Source organism: Ranitomeya variabilis, chromosome 2 (genome assembly GCF_051348905.1).
Source record: "Ranitomeya variabilis isolate aRanVar5 chromosome 2, aRanVar5.hap1, whole genome shotgun sequence".
Classification (NCBI taxonomy): Eukaryota; Metazoa; Chordata; class Amphibia; order Anura; family Dendrobatidae; genus Ranitomeya; species Ranitomeya variabilis.
The window spans coordinates 591,721,112-591,742,790 of NC_135233.1; positions in this window are offsets into that span (position 1 = coordinate 591,721,112).

Below are 21,679 nucleotides of genomic sequence, written 5' to 3' on the forward strand. Positions count from 1 at the left end.
ACTGTTCATGTTTTTGGATAAATCGAACACCAAGAAGAAGTCAAAGTGCAGCCGCAGCCCTGACTTCCTGTTGATGTTCAATATGTCTGAAGGCAGTGCTGATTGTCCCTAGGGCTCATGTGACACTAAAACCTCACGTGATCACTAGGAACATGATTGCCGACACCCCTGGAATGGCGCCGACATGGGTGGTGAGTATAAGCTTTTTATTTTCATAGGGGAAAACTTTCAGATTGTGCAGTGGTTTTCCTAGTAGTGGACAACCCCTTGAAATATATGTCAGTAGAGTAAATATGGTCTTAACGTCAGACAGCTCAATCTCAATTGATTTACAATGTGATCAGTATGCAAATCACATTGTGTCTTTGTTTCTCTATTGGAAGTGGGGTTAGGTATTTGTCTATCTACAAGGAGTGTGGGCTAGTCTTTGTCTTCTATAGGAAGTTGGGGAATTCTATCTCTTTACTTGAAGTAAGTTGGGTCTTTGTCTATACAAGAAGTGGGAAAGGTTTTTTGTCTATCTACAGGGAGTGGTGGTGGGTCTTTGTCTCTCTATAGGAGGTGGCAGGCAGGTCTTTATCTGTCTATGGGAACTGGAGTAAAGGTACCTTCACACGAAGCGACGCTGCAGCGATAGCGACAACGATGTCGATCGCTGCAGCGTCGCTGTTTGGTCGCTGGAGAGCTGTCACACAGACCGCTCTCCAGCGATCAACTATGCCGAGGTCCCCTGGTAACCAGGGTAAACATCGGGTAACTAAGCGCAGGGCCGCGCTTAGTAACCCGATGTTTACCCTGGTTACCAGCGTAAAATCTAAAAAAAACAAACAGCACATACTTACATTCACGTCCCCCTGCGTCCACTTCCTGACTGACTGAGCGCCGTACAGTGAGAGCAGAGCGGTGACGTCACCGCTGTGCTGCTTTCACTTTCACTTTGCGGCGCTGAGTCAGAGGAGGAAGCAGACTGCAGGGGACGCAATGTGAGTATGTGCTGTTTGTTTTTTTTACATTTTACGCTAGTAACCAGGGTAAACATCGGGTAACTAAGCGCGGCCCTGCGCTTAGTAACCCGATGTTTACCCTGGTTACCAGTGTAAAATATCGCTGGTATCGTTGCTTTTGCTTTCAAACACAACGATACACAGCGATCGGACGACCAAATAAAGTTCTGGACTTTATTCAGCGACCAGCGACATCACAGCAGGATCCTGATCGCTGCTGCGTGTCAAACGAAACGATATCGCTAGCGAGGACGCTGCAACGTCACGGATTGCTAGCGATATCGTTATAATGTCGTTTCGTGTGAAGGTACCTTAAGTCTTTGTCTCTCTAGAGGAAGTGGAGTTAGGTCTTTGTCTATCTATGGGGAGTGTGGTATGGTCTTTGTCTCTCTATAGGAAGTGGGGGAATTCTGTCTTTATGGGAAATAAGTTGAGTCTTTGAAGAAGTGGGAGAGGTTTTTTGTCTATCTACAAAGAGTAGTGGTGTGAGTAGTGGTAGGTCTTTATCTCCCTATGGGAATTGGGGCAAGTCTTTGTCTCTCTACAGAAAGCAGGTGTGGGTCTTTATCTCTCTACATGAAGTGTCTTTTTATGGTAAGTGTTTTGGGTCTTTGTCTCTCCACAAGAAGTGGAAGAGGTTTTTTTGTCTCTATTGATGAAGTGAGTTGGGCTTTTACCTCTCTACAGGATGTGAGTTGGGATTTTGTCACTCTACAGGATGTGGGAGCATTTATTTGTCTCTCTACATGAAGTAAGTTGGGTCTTTGTCTATACAGGAAGTGAGTTGGAATTTTGTCTCTTTACAGGAAGTAGGGGCAGGTCTTTGTCTTGCTAAAGGAAATGAGTTTGGTCTTTGTCTCTACAGGAAGTGTGGTGCATCTTTGTCTCTCTATAGAAAAGGAGTTGGGCCCAATAGAAAGTAGTGTAGGTGTTTTTTGCTCTCTATTGTTAGTTAGGAGAGGGTCTCTCTATCTGCACTCCTGTTGCACTGTATACAGGCATAACAGAGAAGTGTGCTTTCAGTCCAGGAAGGAAAGCTATTGGACAAAAGCAAGAGCAATGAATGCTGGGATGTAATAAAAGGGAAGTTCCAGCACCTTAAGTGCTGACATATTAGTTTTAGTGAACAAGATCTCAAAAATAGTTCATGGGATGTCACAGAGCCTGTGAATTTGGATAGTTCAAGAAGACTGATAAGTGCACCAAAGCAGTTATATCATATTGGGAGGAATGTTGACAGCAAGACCATGCTTTTCTATAAGTATTTGTATAAAAGGACAAAATTATAGAAATCTACCTTCCGCCACCACTAGGTGTAGCTCAGGAGCTTATACATTTAGCTCAATAATAAGGTAGCATACACTAAGCTCATGATAAAAGGCAAAGCAATGAGTACCACTCACAGAATGTATCTTAAAGGCTGTCCATAAAAATAAAGCTGTCCCCTGGCTCTTGGTCTGTCATCTGAGACAGTTTTTGGGCCTTTACATATAACAGGTTATTGGCGACCACTGAAACCAATGAAAACTCCTCACAACTCCCACATGTGGCTAAAGGGCTAGTGTTAGGACTGGCGGAACACACCAAATAAATTTAAGTATGGAAATAAGTTGTGTTTGCAGCCAGGGGTCGACCGTGCAGAGATGGTACCTGCTGCTGAGTAATGGTGGCACTCTATGGCAATATTACACCAAAGTGCACAAGGGTTAACGTCACCCGGTGTGAACCCTGTTGCTTCACAGAGTGGCAGAGCACAATAGAACGCTGCACCCTGTTAGCTGACACAGGGCGCAGCAGAGTAGGAGCTAGTGGGATCCCTAATGCTCACCCCCACTACACTGGTGGTTGATCCCGCTCTTTCACCCAGTGGTTTTTGAGCCCGTGCCTGAGGAAGCCCGGAGACAGATGCTGCGTTCAAGCAGGAATTCCCACCCTACTCTGACAAAGGAACTGTGCTCAAATAATAAATGCGGACGCAACTGTGAACCGCTAAAGGAAAGCAATAGCACACGGAGTGCTTGCGTACGCCGCTACTGATGCTGACCTAGTGTGTGCCGGAGGCTTAGCCACTGACTGGCCCTGTATCTTAGCTCTATTCACCCTAATGCCCAAGCAACAACCGGAGGGAAGGGGAACATTAAGGAGCATTCACCAGATACAATCACACAAGCTCACACACACAATTTAGGTTTACACTAGCGCATGGCCGAGTGGCCATGCAAACATTTTATAGCTGTAACCTTCCGGGACCTGCTAGTGGCCCAATCAGAGCTGCTATAGGACCTGAGAATGTGACCTCTGTCCTCCAATTAGAGGTCGTCCCACAGGCATGCTCAGTAGACAAAAAGCAGGACTTAGTCCCTGGAACGTCTGCCTGTCACTGATCAATCCTGGTTACAAAGGCTGAACCAGGGACAGCAGCTGTAACCAGCTGCACAGTATCAGCTTGAGCCAGATGCTGGGACCGACGTCTCTGCTGAGAAGACTCCACTGTGGCTGAGGAAGAATGGGAGACTGCAGAGGACATGGTTCGAGATTCCCCCTGTGCAGCGGTGGCAACTTAACAGTTTGTCATGTGCAGTAGAGCTGAGTAGGGTTGAGCGAAACGGGTCAGCCATTTTCAGAAGTCGCCGACTTTTGGCAAAGTCAGGTTTCATGAAACCCGACCCGACCCCTGTGTGGGGTCGGCCATGAGGTCGGCGATCTTCTGAATCTGGTATCGGAATTCCGATACCGAGTTCCGATATGTTTGCGATATCGGAAATCGGTATCGGAATCCACATTTAAGTGTAAAATAAAGAATTAAAATAAAAAATATTGATATACTCACCTCTCCGGAGGCCCCTTGACATCGCCGCTGGTAACCGGCAGCCTTCTTTGCCTAAAATGAGCACATTCGGGGCCTTCCATGACGTCACGGCTTCTGATTGGTCGCGGCCGCCCATGTGACCGCCACGCGACCAATCACAAGCCGTGACGTAATTCTCAGGTCCTAAATTCCTAATTCTAGGAATTTAGGACCTGAGAATTACGTCACGGCTTGTGATTGGTCGCGTGGCGGTCACATGCGTGGCCGCGACCAATCACAAGCCGTGACATCATCTAAGGCCCTGAACGCGCTGATTCTTAAGAAGGAAGGCTGCCGGAAAGAAGCAGGGCGCATCCGAGGGTGAGTATATACCTAATAGGAATATACTCACCCTCGGCTTCTTTCTGGCAGCCTTCCTTCCTAAGAATGAGTGCGTTCAGGGCCTTAGATGACGTCACGGCTTGTGATTGGTCGAGGCCGCCCATGTGACCGCCACGCGACCAATCACAAGCCGTGACGTAATTCTCAGGTCCTAAATTCCTAGAATTAGGAATTTAGGACCTGAGAATTACGTCACGGCTTGTGATTGGTCGCGTGGCGGTCACATGGGCGGCCGCGACCAATCAGAAGCCGTGACGTCATGGAAGGCCCTGAACGCGCTCATTTTAAGCAAAGAAGGCTGCCGGTTACCAGCGGTAAGGTCCAGGCTGCGTCGGAGAGGTGAGTATATCAATATTTTTTATTTTAATTCTTTATTTTACACATTAATATGGATCCCAGGGCCTGAAGGAGAGTTTCCTCTCCTTCAGACCCTGGGAACCATAGTATCCCATTGCACTGCATTGGGTTTCGCGTTTCGGCCGACCCCGACCCCGGCTTTTTTATAGGATCGGCCGATTTCACTCGACCCGACTTTTGAGAAAGTCGGGTTTCGTGAAACCCGACCCGATCCTATAAAAATAAAAGTCGCTCAACCCTAGAGCTGAGTGCTTTTTAGTGATTTTACAATTGTTGGGATTTTTACTTAGGACTGCAGGTGAACCTCAACCCTATTTTTTTTTTTATGAGAATGTAGCAATGCAGTACTAACACTTCAAAGGAAACGTTGAGCTCTGTAACATTTGTGGTAGAAATCTCCATCCTTTTGGCTGTAGGACACTTTTTGCTGGGTCCGGTCCTCAATGTAGTGGATACAGGTCCCCCGCCTCTGTCCTGTTTGTCTCTGTTTATGTAGAGGTTGTCAGACACTGGAAGATAACGAGATGTTTGCAGTAAATCATTCTCAGCTACAGATCAGTTGGGAAGTACAAGCCTTTTTCCAACCACTAAACACAGTTCATATTTCTGCTCGGCGTGCTAAGGTGTTGTGGGTCGGAAACTATGTGTCTACTCTCGCGCTTGCTCTTTTTTTTGCTTACACATACCAAGATGTGCTGGAAACAGTTATCTGCCACTTTGTAAATGCCGCAAAGGGACATCGAACAATATAAAGGCTTCTAAAATAATCCACAGATGCGACCCCACAATCACTGCCATAAGCAGAGACCTTGCTGGTACCAATACTACAATATGTGCTCCAGCTGCCGCCCCGACCACACAGGGGACGTGTACGGCAATTGCCAGACAAGTTTAGGAACTGTGGCAAGAATCAAACAAGACCCCTATTTACTGTAGAAGAATAGTAGCCAGTTTTTCCTTTATCCATGGCGTTGTCTAGCTTCTCTAGTATATATACGGATGTAACATAGTTTGAGTGTATTAATATACCCATCTACCATCGCCTTCTCCGGGATCCAGCGCTATTCTGTCTCGCTTCTCAGTGACATCACTCCATCTAGCTCTACGCTTGTGACTTTTAGGATGCAAGCCACATTCTAATGCTCCATAGACTTGGTATGTGAGGGTTCGGTCAGAAGGCAGTATAAATTGGACTGAGATCGGAACAAAGTGCACAGACTGGCTGGTGGCTCTACCTACCCAACCGTGACAGCTTCATGTATTTCTGTGCAGCTGTCAGGTTCGGGTTGGGAAAGCTGCCGGCCAGTCAATTTAGTGCGGTCTGATTTTGGTCTGACTGGGCCCTACAAGTTACTCTGACGCTACGCTCTGCGTGACCTGATGAGTCTACAGAGTGATAACTTCACTGAGAAGAAGAGAACGGTGCTGGATCGTTGAGACTGCAGCATGTATGTTGAGATACTATATGAATATATGCAAAAAATGTAAAAAAAATGTACAAAAATATTAAGAACACACTATAAAAAAACAAAACGAACAATAATCTGTAATATAATTTACGCTCTAAAAAAAGATTTGAACCTCAATGTTTCATTAAGGCCTCTGGGCGCAGTAGTATGAAGGGGAACTCTCCACCTGGTATCCTTTTTTAAAGAGTTCTTCATTTTATACCTAGGTGGACATTATCAATCCCTTTAACTTCAAGAAAATTTGCTATTGTGGTGGATTTTAAAGTGCTTGGGGATGGTTTTTAGAGTCTCCATATTTTGAGCAGATCCTGAATCTCTGATAAATCGTACATGCTCCAGTTTTACTACCATCACTGTTTATAAATGTCAAAGACCTGCCAATGAATTTGCTAGCTGAACAGTCAACACAGTGGAAGAAGCTCCTAGTCCTTGGTGTAGAAGTAAAGCTTCCGCTCATCACCTTCCCGCTGCTGACATATTTTACCATATAAGTTGACTTGTAGCACCTTTTCTTCTCACCGCCCCAGGTCATGCACTTACGCAGTGACTGTATGTGAAAGGTACACAGGGTGGTAACCATGGGCGAGTGTCTCCTTTGTTCCCACACCCTGACACCCCATAAGTAAATAATGTCCCGTCTCCCATGAGGTGTGTGCATGTTATAACACTCACGGTTTGGCTGGAAGTCATTACTGACTCCTCAATTCCGGATCCAGGATTAATCGCACATTTATCAGAAGGAACGTGATCCTTTTTAATCAAATGAACTTTACTGAACAGTCCAAACTCCATCTTTCGATGAAAAAAGCAATATATAATATCAAACGTGTGAAATGATCCCAAACTCCCTCTTTGTCACAGTACAGTACGATGTTATGTTTGTTTCTTTTACAGTCTGAGCTATCCCTTACTGATCTGGCACCCATGGCCCTTGAGATACACTGTCTGGATCTGCAACTTTCATAGGTTCCAACTCACTTTTCTGTAACAGTTCCCATCCAGCTTTCCCTTCTGTAAAGTGGTAAATGTACACTCAAGCAAGGCAGTTAAAGTTAATGGAGGCCGTCCGCATGCTGCTCCAAAAGCTTGTACTTTCTTGTCCTTCTCAGTTCTTTGGCCCTGGACTCCACTAATCACTCCTTCCATCTAATCTTCCCATCTATATCTCTATCTAACTAAAACCAGGAACTGCTTCCTCTTTTAATTACCCCTTCCTCTCCCATCCTGGGCTGTTCCTGAATATTTTAACTGTTCCTTTGCTATACTTATCTATACCTGTCTCCTACATACATCTGTGACATGGTCACCCGGTACTTACCTACACGCAACTTTTGATCCTCTCAAGATCTCCTTCTCTACTCCCCTCTTATCTCCTCTTCCCACAACCGCATACAAGACTTCTCTCACGCTTCCCCCACACTCTGGAACTCTTTACCACAACACATCAGACTTTCGCCTACCACAGAAACTTTCAAAAGGAACCTGAAGACTCACCTCTTCCGACAAGCCTACAACTTGCAGGAACCACCGATGGACCAAACCGCTGCACGACCAGCTCTATCCTCGCCTACTGTATTCTCACCCATCCCTTGTAGATTGTGATTCCTCACGGGCAGGGTCCTCTCCTGTACTTGTGTGTGCATTGTATTGCTCATGTTTATTGTATTTGTCTATCTTTGCCCCTTTTTTCACATATAAAGCGCCATGGAATAAATGGCGCTATAAAAATAAATGAATAATAATTTCCTGATTCTTTTGTGTCTTTCACTGCACTTTTCAATTCCTATGTCTACTGTTTTTTCCTATGTCCTAATTTCCCATCCTTACTTTCCCTATACTTAATACATTAACACATTACATTTTTATCAAAGTATGTTTGAGTCATCCACAACAGCAATATTTAAAGCATCATATAAAATTATTCATATTGCAATATTCACATTAGTGCCTGTGATATTCTATTCACTCAAAATATATTTCGAACACGCAAAAGTGCACCAGTTTTACGAGAGGAGAAAGAGCATGGTTGTCCATGACACACTCTAACATATGTATAACACATTGTTCTTGCCTTACTGTTTCCTACAACACCATCTCAGCTCTGCTGCATCTATTAGTTAGACAGCCGATCAAATCCTGACCGTTTTCATCTGTTTGGTTGTTCCACTGACATAAACCTGGATTATAAAATGTCTCGTTGTAACCACATAGCCCTTTGTGGCGGATTTTACTGGCGATCATTGGAGAGTGCTGCCGTCAGCACAAAGCATTAATATATGCAAGGGGTGAATTATTCTGCATCTCCCGGCCGCAGTAATAGAGACAGTAGATTATCTCCTGTGACTCCAGTGGTGGAAATGGATAATGCCGTGTGGATTCCCTGCGCACCTCTTGTCCTAAAATGTGCAGCAATGTAAATTACATCCTCCATGTATTGTGGTACGGGGAGGGAAATGCATAGCGGAAACTTTCCTGAGCAGTTAGGAGGCAGCGAGAGGCTTTTATGGAGCAATTATGGAAGAGTCACTGCGTAGTGCACAAGACCCCTATATGGGAACCACTTATGGCACAACAGGGATGTGAGGAGGGGGCCAGGAGCAGTTTTGGAAAAAAAAAAAAGAGAAAAACAAAGAAAATGAATGAATATGCAGAGATTTTACTGCTCAATGTGCTGAGCTAACCAGAATAAATTGGACACTTAATTTATCCTGGGAGGGTCAACCTAACGCATGGTTTGGCAGCGAAAAGAGGTGGAGATTGCAAATTGCGCGGAAATACATTTCACATCCATAAGAAATTCCAAAAATATTTTGGAAGAAATAACCGTACATCCTGATAGTCTTCAGACGTCACCAAACACAGATCGACATTGATATCAGTATTTTGCATTAACAGTTTAACGGAAGACTGAGGAGGGAGACGCAGCTGCAGCTTTCCATTTTGCCAGTGGAGGAATGTCAAAGCTCTCCAATTATCTGCAGTCACCATATATTGTGGATCAAACAGTGAGAATATATAGTAGTGTACATAATCCCAATAATGTTATTATTAACAGGTGCTCAATATTGCAAAAATATACACAGAGGGCAAATAAAATAATGGATAAATCAGCAATGTACTAAAACAAATATATAGATTTCCAGTATACTTTTACCCATAAACAGAGGTATTTCGGTGCTGGCCTGTATCTGGTATTCCAACTTAGCCTAATATACTTAAATTAATCTTAGATGCTATATCAGACAAAGCCTGTGGTCAGGGGTGGCGCTATTTCAAGACAAAAAAAATCTTATACTCACCTCTTCTCAGACCTCTTTGTATCTGTGGTACACATTTATCCCTGGTATCCCCAGCTCCACTCCCTTCTTCTGAGTCCGCTGCCCTCTGCTGTGCTCCACACCAGGTCTTGCTGGTTGTCCCTGGATGGATCAATGACATAATTTCCGTGGCCCTATTTAAGGCCCATAACCCAAACCTGTGTTTTGGGATTGAGACTTTAGTCCTGTGTTTGGTGTGCTCCACCATCTCTTATTTTTGTGTCTGTGCTTGCATTCATCCCTGTTGGTTTCCACTTCATCCCTCCGGCTGCTCCTGAGATTCATGTATGTGCCAAATGCTTGCTGCCCATGTTCTTCCTACATCAGTGCTCGGGGTCCGCATGCCCACCCAGACCTGAAGCTTAGAGTATCCACTTCACCAGGCGAGCCTAATAATCTGGTTCTCCGATCAGCTCCCATGTCTTCTCTCTTCTACCTTCCACCTTCAGTCCATTCACTAGGTATCACAATGTCACGTGGGTTGTGAGTCGACGTAAGTCAGTTATTGGCATCGCACACCATCTGATCGAATGTGGCGTGATGCATGTCAATGACGTTCATTACTCTCCATGTGATCTCATGAGGACTAGTTAATGGAAGACCGGCCAGAAGGAAGAGGATAAAGTAGTCAATTGGAGGAATGACAAAGAACAGTGTTTCCCATATTGGCACATCGGAGGGTAGGCCAACAATTAGTATCAACCCTCTTTCACCCATTCAGAAGCAGAAAGGGGCTGACTTAGCTATTGAAACGAACAGTCAGCCAGGCCCCTTCATACACTCTGGTCATGTGCCAGTAGAAGAGTACAGAACGATAAGAATAGCATCAGGGACCCAAGACCAGAGCAGTAACTACTAAATCTGGCACTGGAGCTTATAGGAATATTTTAGTAAAAAATCTAACTTTCTATTTTTTCATATTTTTATAGACAGGAATATCCCTTTAAGAATCATTAAAAATTGTCCCTGTGAATAAACTATCAATGGTTAAAGGATCACAAGATGCTTCTTAGAACCCCAGAAACCATCTGTAATCTCTGGGAAATCACAGAGGCATGTATTATTTTTTTTGCATCAATCCCACAGGAGAATTGAAGTATTACATGGTGTGTAATAATTATAGGGGATAACTCAGGAGACTCTTTGCGTGGAAAAAGACAACTACAAGACACAGTTTTATAAGTGGTAAAGTCTATATTATCACACGGTGATTCAAACAGGTGCAGAGAGAAACTCAAGTCCACAACACTTGGTGTAAATATTAAACGCAGCTTAGCAGTCTATAGGAAACTTCAGAGGAAAATGCAATCAAGCAGAAAGTCTATGAAGCACAGTTATTCTTGAGGATACTTGACACGAATAAATCCTTGTCTTAGACCAAACACAGATAGATAAGCTTATAAAGCAGTTCAAATCATATCTTAGCTCAACCAGGGAGGCCTGGTTAATAGTCTCAGGTTTTTGCAGAGCAGAAACAGCTTACATGTCCAGCAAATGCAGATGGAAGTAAACACGAGCAGCAGATGAAGGAGGATTACTGGAAACTGGTCTATGCAGCAGGAACTCAGAGCAGAGTAGCAGGATCACCACACAGGTTCACAGGAGCAGGTATATAGCCAGGGAGTAATCAGAGGTCAGGAGCTGGATGCAAGGCAGAATACTCTAGCACAGACCGAAGGCTGGGGTGGAGTTTTATAGCAGGAAGACACAGTGCACGAGACCAAAGACGTCATCTTGGAAAAGGGCAGTAATGCACAAAAGGTAAAAAATGTTCAGAGTCCTGACATTACTCCCTCCTTAGAAGCGGCCTCAGGACAATCCTGGACCTGGTTTCTCAGGGAATCTCTGATGAAAACGAGAAATCTTCTGTTGGGCATTGATGTTTTCCACAGGTTCCCAAGAGTCTTCCTCAGGGGGATATCCCTGCCATCTTATCAGATATTGGAGCCGATTCCTGCGAATCCTGGAATCAATAATTTCCTCCACCACAAATTGTTCTTGCCCATCAATCACCACAGGCTGCGGAGGTGGCACAACACATCCCTGGAAGGTATTAGGAGATACAGGCTTTAGCAAAGATACATGAAAAACTGGGTGTACCTTCATAGTCCTAGGCAGCTTCAGCCGGCAGGCCACAGAGCTCACAATACCGTTGATCTTCAAAGGGCCAATGAATTTCTGTCCAAGTTTTTGTGAAGGAACGTTTAACTTCAGATTCTTAGTTGCTAACCACACGGAATCTCCTACCTTGAACATGGGTGCAGATCAGCTGATCTCTTATAACGTTCTTGAGCTGTGGTCAGGGATTCCTTCAGAACCTCCAGATTTTCTCTCATCGCAGTCAGCCTTTCCTCCACTGCCGGAACCGGAGAATTAACTGGAGACCTAGGTAAAATACATGGATGATAACCCAGATTGGCAAAGAAAGGTGTAAATTTAGTGGAGGCGCTCTGAGAATTATTATATGAAAATTCGGCTAACGGCAGCAACTCCAACCAATCATCCTGGAGATGGCTGACATAGCATCTTAGCTATTGTTCCAGCGTCTGGTTGGTATGCTTAGTCTGACCATTTGTCTGGGGAAAAGAGACAGACATTAATATTGAGTGCAGAGCAAAACCCCTTCCAGAATCTTGAAGTGAACTGTACTCCACGGTCAGAGATGATCTCATCTGGAACCCCATGCAACCGAAAGATATTCTGTATAGCCAAGTTCACTGTATCTTTAGCTGAGGGGAGGCCGGTGCATGGAATAAAATGAGCAGCTTTATTCAGGTGATCAACTACCACCATGATTGTATTCATGCCCCCCGATGTAGGCAGCTCCACAATAAAGTCCATTGATATAGACCCCCAAGGGCGGGACGGAACAGGTAATGGTTGTAGAAGACCCATAGGTGCCACATGAGGAGTCTTGTAATGGGCACATACCTCGCAAGAGAACATAGTCCTTGGTATCCTTCAGGCAAGTTGGCCACCAGAAGAATCGGCTCAGGAACTCTTGTATCTTCTGTACCCCCCTGTGACCAGCCAACTTGGAGTCATGTACCAACTTGAGGATCTGCAGACGGACGACCTCAGAGACGTAGATACGTTGATCTCTGAACCACATGCCACCCTTAAAGACAAGATTAATATCCACAGGTGGGTTGGCAAGAAATACATCACCGTCATAGGCCTCCCTGCACTCCTTCCACAAGTCCTGATCGTGTATAACTCCGATGAAATTGGCATCAGATAGAATGGTCTTGGACTGGGCTCCAGGTACGGAATCCGCAGCATAGATTCGGGATAAAGCATCAGCCTTCCCATTACGAGAACCTGGACGGTACAAGATAACAAAGTTAAATTGATTTAAAAATAAGTTCCAACGAGCCTGACGTGGAGAAAGACATCTAGCGGATCTAAGGAACTCTAAATTGCGATGGTCAGTTAGCACTATGATCTGTTGTGCAGCTCCTTGCAGATGATGCCTCCATTCTTTGAAAGCCGCAATAATAGCCAGCAATTCCTTGTCTCCCATGTCGTAATTCTTCTCTGCTGAGGTTAGTCTATGGGAAAAGAAAGCACAAGGATGTAGCAGACACTTCTCTCCAGTTCTTTGGGAGAGAATAGCCCCCAAAGCATTATCAGAAGCATCCACCTCCACAATGAAAGAAAGTGTTGGATCTGGGTGTATCAAAAGCGGTGCTGATGTGAAACAGATCTTAAGCCGATCAAAAGCTTCTTGAGCCTGTGATGACCACTTGAAGGGCTTTTCCTTCTTTGTCAAGGAAGTAAAAGGACGGACAATATCAGAAAAATTTCGAATGAAGTGTCTGTAGAAATTTGCAAAACCAATAAAACGTTGGACCTCCTTAATGTTCTTGGGTTCCGACCAGTCAAGGATAGCCTGAATCTTACCAGATTCCATGTTCAGCCCCTGGGGAGAGATGATATAACCTAAGAACTGTACCTCAGAACTATGGAACTCGCATTTCTCCGGCTTGATATACAGATGGTTCTCTTTCAGACGTCTTAAAACAGCTTTGACATGTTCTTCATGTTCCTGTAGAGAGTCAGAAAAGATTAGAATATCATCCAAATAGATCACGACAAACTGGTCCAACAAATCTCTGAAAATATCAGTAGCAAGGTGTTGAAACATTGCAGGGGCATTACAAAGCCCGAAGGGCATCACGAGATATTCAAAGTGTCCATACCGGCATCGGAATGCTGTCTTCCACTCATCCCCTGGAAGAATACGTACCAAATTATAAGCCCCACGAAGATCCAGTTTAGAGAACACCTTAGCATGGCGGACTCTTTCCAGTAATTCGGGAATCAGAGGCAAAGGGTAACGGTTTCATACGGTTACCTTATTGAGTTCTCGATAGTCCACACAGGGTCTCAGGGTCCCATTCTTCTTTTTTACAAAAAACATAGGTGCCCCTGCTGGTGAGGAAGAAGGACATATGAAGCCTTTGGCCAGATTTTCATCAATATACTCCTTTAAGGCTTGAAGCTCAGGTGCCACCAAAGGGTATACGTTACCAAAAGGAATAGCTGCCCCAGGAAGCAGCTCAATGGGACAGTAATAATGCCTGTGTGGAGGAAGCTGATCTGCATTCTTCTTGTCACAGATGTCAGAGAACTCTTTATATGCTGGAGGTCAAGAAAATACCTGTACATGTGGTTCCGTAGCCGTGGACTCAGGGACAGCTTCTGTTAACGCTGAGTTGCTCCTTGTTGAAAAGATAATCTCCTTGGTCTCCCAGTTGATAATTGGGTTCTGAGAACGCAATGAAGGAATGCCTAAAATCACAGGAAAATGAGGAGAAGAAATTAGCAAGAAAGAAAGTTGCTCCTGATGATTAGGCTCCAACAAAATTTCAAGGGGTACGGTCTCCTGATCCACAGGCCCAGAGATTAAAGGTGACCAATCCACTGTTTCCACGGTAATTGGAGAGGCTCTTTGCTGAATTTCAATACCATGTTCCTTGGCAAATGCGATATCCATGAAATTGCCACCTGCGCCTGAGTCAATCATAGCTGCACTGGAAATCCACTGTCCTGAACACAGGATCTTAATAGGGAGAGAACAGTGAGAGTTCTTTTCCTTCAGCTCCTTGGGGGGTGAAGTCATAGAAAGTGAATGGAATACAGAGTTTAAAGGCAGGCTACATACAGAGTTGTCAGATTCATCAGCACAGTTGTCATACTCCTCTACTGCTGCTAGCACCTTGTTAGGCCGTCTAGGACACTTAGGACAATTGATCAAGAAGTGTTCAGACTGGCCGCAGTAGAAACATAGACTTTCACGAAGGCGATGCTCCCAGCACTCATTGATCTCGTGCCTCTGAACGGAATCAATTTGCATGGGCACCTCCTCCACCTCCCGAGAGGTTTTACCTGCAGGCTCTTTGTAAGGAAGGGAAAAGTTAGAAATACGGTTATATGCAGCAAATTTCTCCTGCCTACGCTCAGTAAGGCGAATGTCTATGCGCACACAATGCTGTATAAATGTCTCTAGCTCTTGTGGTGACTCAGCGAGCTAGTTCATCTTTTATAATACTAGACAGACCCCTTTTAAAAATAGGCAATTGTGCATAACTGTCCCAATTGGTATCTACCGCTAATCTCCTGAATTCAGTGGCATACTCAATAACAGAATGTTTAGCCTGGCGTAAAGACAACAAAGCAGATTCAGCGGTTGCAAGGCGATTAGGGTCATCAAACATTAATGCCATAGCGGCCAAGAAATCATCCAAGTTATTTAACCGTGGGTCACGAGACTCAATCATCGGATTCGCCCAGGAGAGCGCTCGTGAGGTCAGTAGCATTATTACACACAATACTTTGGATCTATCAGTAGAAAAACGGTCAGCATGCACATCAAAAAATAGCATATATTGATTCACAAAGCCACGAAATTTTTCGCGATCACCATTAAATCTGAATGGGGGCAACTTAGGTGGGCTAGCTGATGGCGGTTGCCCAGAGGGTAAAGTCACTTGTGCAGCTATTTGCTTGCTTATGTCCTGAGAAGCCCGTCCATACTGGGACTCTATGCCAGCAAGTTTGTTTTCCTGGGCTGCCATGCGGTTGCTTAAGTCCTGCAAAGTTTGTCCAAACACTTGTTGATTGTGTTCAAAGCTTCCAAACTTCTTTTGCAGACCTTCCACATCTTTCTGCAGTGATCTAATGGAAAACACCTGCTCTAATCTGCTTTCTGCAGTCATTGTTCCAGCAGTCTCCTTTTTTTTATGGCTAGAGTATCCTGTAATAATTATAGGGGATAACTCAGGAAACTCTTTGTGTGGAACAAGACAACTACAGGACACAGTTTTATAAGTGGTAAAGTCTACATTATCACACGGTGATTCAAACAGGTGCAGAGAGAAACTCAAGTCCACAACACGGAGTAAATATTAAACGCAGCTTAGCAGTCTATAGGAAACTTCAGAGAAAAATGCAATCAAGCAGAAAGTCTATGAAGCACAGTTATTCTTGAGGATACTTGACACGAATAAATCCTTGTCTTAGTCCAAACAAAGATAGATAAGCTTATAAAGCAGTTCAAATCATATCTTAGCTCAACCAGGGAGGCCTGGTTAATAGTCTCAGGTTTTTGCAGAGCAGAAACAGCTTACATGTCCAGCAAATGCAGATGGAAGTAAACACGAGCAGCAGATGAAGGAGGATTACTGGAAACTGGTCTATGCAGCAGGAACTCAGAGCAGAGTAGCAGGATCACCACACAGGTTCACAGGAGCAGGTATATAGCCAGGGAGTAATCAGAGGTCAGGAGCTGGATGCAAGGCAGATGTCATGGGGGGAACTGGGTAGACTGAGGTTGGTTACCCGGGCCCCTGCGATATCGCTCAGACTAGGGAAACCCAGTCTGTCCCTTTCCCAGAAGTTACACTAAAGGTGTGCATGTCTGGGCCACCAGGCCTGACCCTGACTCCTGTTTCAGCCCTAAGCTGAAACCACCACCCGCCACCCAGTGAAGAGACCACACACCATTCCCCACAGAAAGCACAGACAGGGAAAACTGAAAAATGCACCACGCTGCAGACACACAGGAATACACTATAATGTGCACAGGGCAAAACAAATACAAATAGGAAGGAGGAATATGACAAAGGATTATACACCACCAGATACGATATTCCTACAGCAAGACCACCACTCCAGACCAGAATCACCAGGCATAAAGCACAAGCTATAATCGGCGACGCCCAAAGTCCAGCGCGACTATTTAAAGGCCGTGGGCGTGACCCAGCCTCCAACTTGATTACCAGCTAGATTAACCCCGAGCAAGCTGGATAAAATCTAGCCGACACCACTGAGCGTGTAGTGGATGTAAGTGGAATTACTGCTGTCTGTCGGATGCCCTAGTGTGAACAGCGTCCGACATGACAGTACCCCGCCTTCTACGAGGGACCCCAGGGCCCTCACGACTTATAGGACCCGGCTTGTCCGGATGGCGGCGGTGAAACATACTGACCAGCTGGTCTGCATGTATGTCCGAGGCTGGTACCCAGGACCTCTCTTCCGGCCCATAACCATGCCAGTGTACCAGATAGTGTAATGTGCAGCGCACTACATGAGAGTTAACCACCTTGGAGACTTCAAACTCCAAATTGCCATCCACCAAGACTGGAGGTGGCATAGGCGCCGTGTCCACAGAACCCACCACTTTTTTTAGTAAAGATCTGTGGAACACGTTGTATATTTTATATACTGTAGGGAGCGCCAAACGGTAGGCTACCGGGTTAATGATGGCGGCAACCCTAAATGGACCAATAAACCTTGGACCCAATTTCAAAGATGGAATCTTTAGTTTTATGTTTTTTGTGGACAACCACACCCAGTCACCCACACTTAGGTCCGGACCTGTCACACGTTTACTGTCAGCCACTCTTTTGTACCTTGCACCTACGCTTAGCAAGCGCTATTTCACTCTCCTCCAAACGGATGACAGTTGTGCTCCTAACTGGTCCTCCTCCGGGACGCCAGTAGAGCCCCCTTGACACAGAGTACAAAACTGAGGATGGAGCCTGTTATGATCTGGTGACCTTGGAGCCGCATGAGAGACTTTCTCAGGAGTAGGTGGTACCTGTACTGACCGCAAACCCTAATCTAACACCGCAACTAGAAGTAGCCGTGGGATGTACCTAACACGTCCTAGACATCTCGACACAGCTGAAGGACTAAATACCCCTATAGATGGAAATGGGAATTCTATCTTGCCTCAGAGCAGAACCCCAAAGGATAGGCAGCCCCCCACAAATATTGACTGTGAGTATGAGGAAAGACACACGCAGGCAGAAAAACAGGATTTAGCAAAAGAGGCACTTCTAGCTAAATAGAAAAGGATAGGACAGAATTCTAAGCGGTCAGTATTAAAATCCTAAAAACATCCACAGCAGATAATACAAATATTCCACATCTAACTAAAGACATAGAAAGTATATCTGCATCTCCTGAGAATCCAGCATGACTGAAAAATCCAAACAAAGTCTAAGCTGGACAAAAACACAATAAATTGCACTGAATTGCAAAGCACACTGCATGTGTGCACAGAGACAAAAAAACAGACACTTATCTTAGCTGAATTTGCAGCAGGGCATGAGGAGCCAGAGAGAGATGCAATCCCTCCAAGTACAATGGACAACTGGCACTGACTCATGGAGCCTGCACACCTAAATACCTAATAGAGCTGCAATCAGCAGAAACACCTGCCTGGATTACAACCCCAAGACAACTGCACTACCACCAACAACCACCGGAGGGAGCCCAAGAGCAGAATTCACAACAGTACCCCCTCCTTAAAGTGGGGTCACCGAACCCTCACCAGAGCCCCCAGGCCGATCAGCATGAGCCAGATGAAAGGCACGGACCAAATCAGCAGCATGGACATCAGAGGCAAAAACCCAAGAATTATCCTCCTGGCCATAACCCTTCCATTTGACAAGGTACTGAAGCCTCCGCCTCGAAAAGCGAGAATCCAAAATCTTCTCAACCACATACTCCAACTCCCCATCAACCAACACAGGAGCAGGAGGATCAACAGAGGGAACAACGGGCACCACATATTTCCGCAATAAAGATCTATGGAAAACATTATGGATGGCAAAAGAGGCCGGAAGGGCCAAACGAAAAGACACTGGATTGATAATCTCAGAAATCCTATAAGGACCAATAAACCGAGGCTTAAACTTAGGGGAAGAAACCTTCATAGGAACATGACGGGAAGACAACCAGACCAAATCCCCAACCCGAAGACGGTTAGCAAAACGCTGAGCCTCCTCCTGAGACAACACCAAATTGTCCACCACATGAGCCCAAATCTGCTGCAACCTGTCAACCACAGAATCCACACCAGGACAATCAGAAGGTTCAACCTGCCCCGAAGAAAAACGAGGATGAAAACCAAAATTACAAAAGGGCGAAACCAAGGTAGCCGAACTAGCCTGATTATTAAGGGCAAACTCGGCCAATGGCAAGAAAGCCACCCAATCATCCTGATCTGCAGACACAAAGCATCTCAAATGAGTTTCCAAAATCTGATTAGTTCGCTCGGTCTGGCCATTTGTCTGAGGATGAAATGCGGAAGAAAAAGACACATCAATGCCCAGCCTAGCAGAAAAGGCCCGCCAAAACCTAGAAACAAACTGGGAACCTCTGTCAGACACAATATTCTCCGGAATACCATGCAAACGAACCACATGCTGAAAAAACAATGGAACCAAATCAGAAGAGGAAGGCAATTTAGGCAAAGGCACCAAATGAACCATCTTAGAAAACCGGTCACAAACCACCCAGATAACCGACATCCTCTGGGAAACCGGAAGATCTGAAATAAAATCCATAGAAATATGCGTCCAGGGCCTCTCAGGGACCGGCAAAGGCAAAAGCAACCCACTAGCACGGGAACAACAAGGCTTGGCCCGCGCACAAGTACCACAGGACTGCACAAAAGAACGCACATCACGCGACAAAGAAGGCCACCAAAAGGACCTACCAACCAAATCTCTGGTACCAAAAATACCAGGATGGCCAGCCAACACAGAACAATGAACCTCAGAAATCACTCTACTAGTTCATCTATCAGGAACAAACAGTTTCCCCACTGGACAGCGGTCAGGTTTGTCAGCCTGAAATTCCTGCAGAACCCGTCTCAAATCAGGGGAAATGACAGAAAGGACCACCCCTTCCTTCAGAATGCCGACCGGCTCAAGAACCTCAGGAGAATCAGGCAAAAAACTCCTAGAGAGGGCATCAGCCTTAATATTCTTAGAACCCGGAAGACACGAAACCACAAAATCAAAACGGGAGAAAAACAGGGACCATCAAGCCTGTCTAGGATTCAACCGTTTGGCAGTTTCGAGGTAAATCAGATTTTTATGATCGGTCAAGACCACAATACGGTGCTTGGCTCCCTCAAGCCAATGGCGCCATTCCTCAAACGCCCACTTCATAGCCAACAACTCCCGATTGCCGACATCATAATTGCGTTCAGCAGGCGAAAACTTACGGGAAAAGAAGGCACACGGTTTCATCAAGGAACCATCAGAATTCCTCTGAGACAAAACGGCCCCTGCCCCAATCTCAGAAGCGTCAACCTCAACCTGAAACAGAAGAGAAACATCTGGCTGACGCAACACCGGGGCAGAAGTAAATCAGCGTTTAAGCTCCTGAAAGGCAGAGACAGCCACAGAGGACCAATTCGTCACATCAGCGCCCTTCTTCATCAAATCGGTCAGGGGCTTAACCACACTGGAGAAGTTAGCAATGAAACGGCGATAAAAATTAGCAAAGCCCAAAAATTTCTGAAGGCTCTTCACGGATGTGGGCTCAATCCAATCATGAATGGCCTGAACCTTAACCGGATCCATCTCTATAGATGAGGGAGAAAAAATGAAGCCCAAAAAAGAAACCTTCTGCACTCCAAAGAGACACTTAGCCCCCTTCACAAACAAAGCATTATCACGAAGGATCTGAAATACCATCCTGACCTGTTTCACATGAGACTCCCAATCATCGGAAAAAATTAAGATGTCATCCAAATATACAATCATGAATTTATCAAGATAATTCCGGAAGATATCGTGCATGAAGGACTGAAAAACAGATGGAGCATTAGAGAGCCTGAATGGCATCACAAGATATTCAAAATGGCCTTCGGGCGTATTAAACGCAGTTTTCCATTCGTCACCCTGCTTAATACGAACAAGATTATATGCCCCCCGAAGGTCAATTTTAGTAAACCAACTAGCCCCCTTAATCCTGGCAAACAAATCAGAAAGCAAAGGTAAAGGGTATTGAAACTTGACAGTGATCTTATTCAAGAGGCGATAATCAATACAGGGTCTCAAGGAGCCATCCTTCTTAGCAACAAAAAAAAAATCCCGCTCCCAATGGTGAAGAAGATGGCCGAATATGCCCTTTCTCCAAAGACTCCTTAACATAACTCCGCATGGCGGTATGTTCCGGCACAGACAGATTGAAAAGTCGGCCCTTAGGAAACTTACAGCCTGGAATCAAGTCAATAGCACAATCACAGTCCCTATGCGGTGGAAGGGAACTGGACTTGGGCTCATCGAATACATCCTGAAAATCAGACAAAAACTCTGGAACTTCAGAAGAGGAGGAAGAGGAGATTGACATCACAGGAATGTCATTATGAACCCCCTGACAACCCCAACTAGTCACAGACATAGACTTCCAATCCAACACAGGATTATGTATCTGCAACCATGGAAAACCCAGCACAATAGCATCATGCAAATTATGCAACACCAGAAAACGATAATCTTCCTGATGGGCTGGCGCCTTGCACATGGTCACCTGTGTCCAAAACTGGGGTTTATTTTTAGCCAAAGGTGTAGCATCAATGCCCCTTAAAGGAATAGGGTTCTGCAAAGACTGCAAGGGGAAACCACAACGCCTGGCAAATTCAAAGTCCATTAAGTTCAAAGCGGTGCCTGAATCCACAAACGCCATGACAGAAAATGACGACAATGAGCAGATCAAGGTGACAGATAACAGAAATTTAAGTTGTACAGTTCCGATGGTAACTGAACTAGCGATTCTCTTAGTACGCTTTGGGCAGACTGAAATGACATGAGAAGCATCGCCACAATAAAAGCACAACCTATTCTGACGTCTGAATCCTTGTTGTTCCGTTCTAGACAGAATCCTATCACACTGCATAGGCTCAGGCATCTGCTCTGAGGACAACGCCACAGCGCGCACAGGTCTGCGCCGATCGATCTGAATGGCCAGAGACATAGAATCACTCAGACCAACAGGCGTGGGAAACCCCACCATAACATCTTTGACAGATTCAGA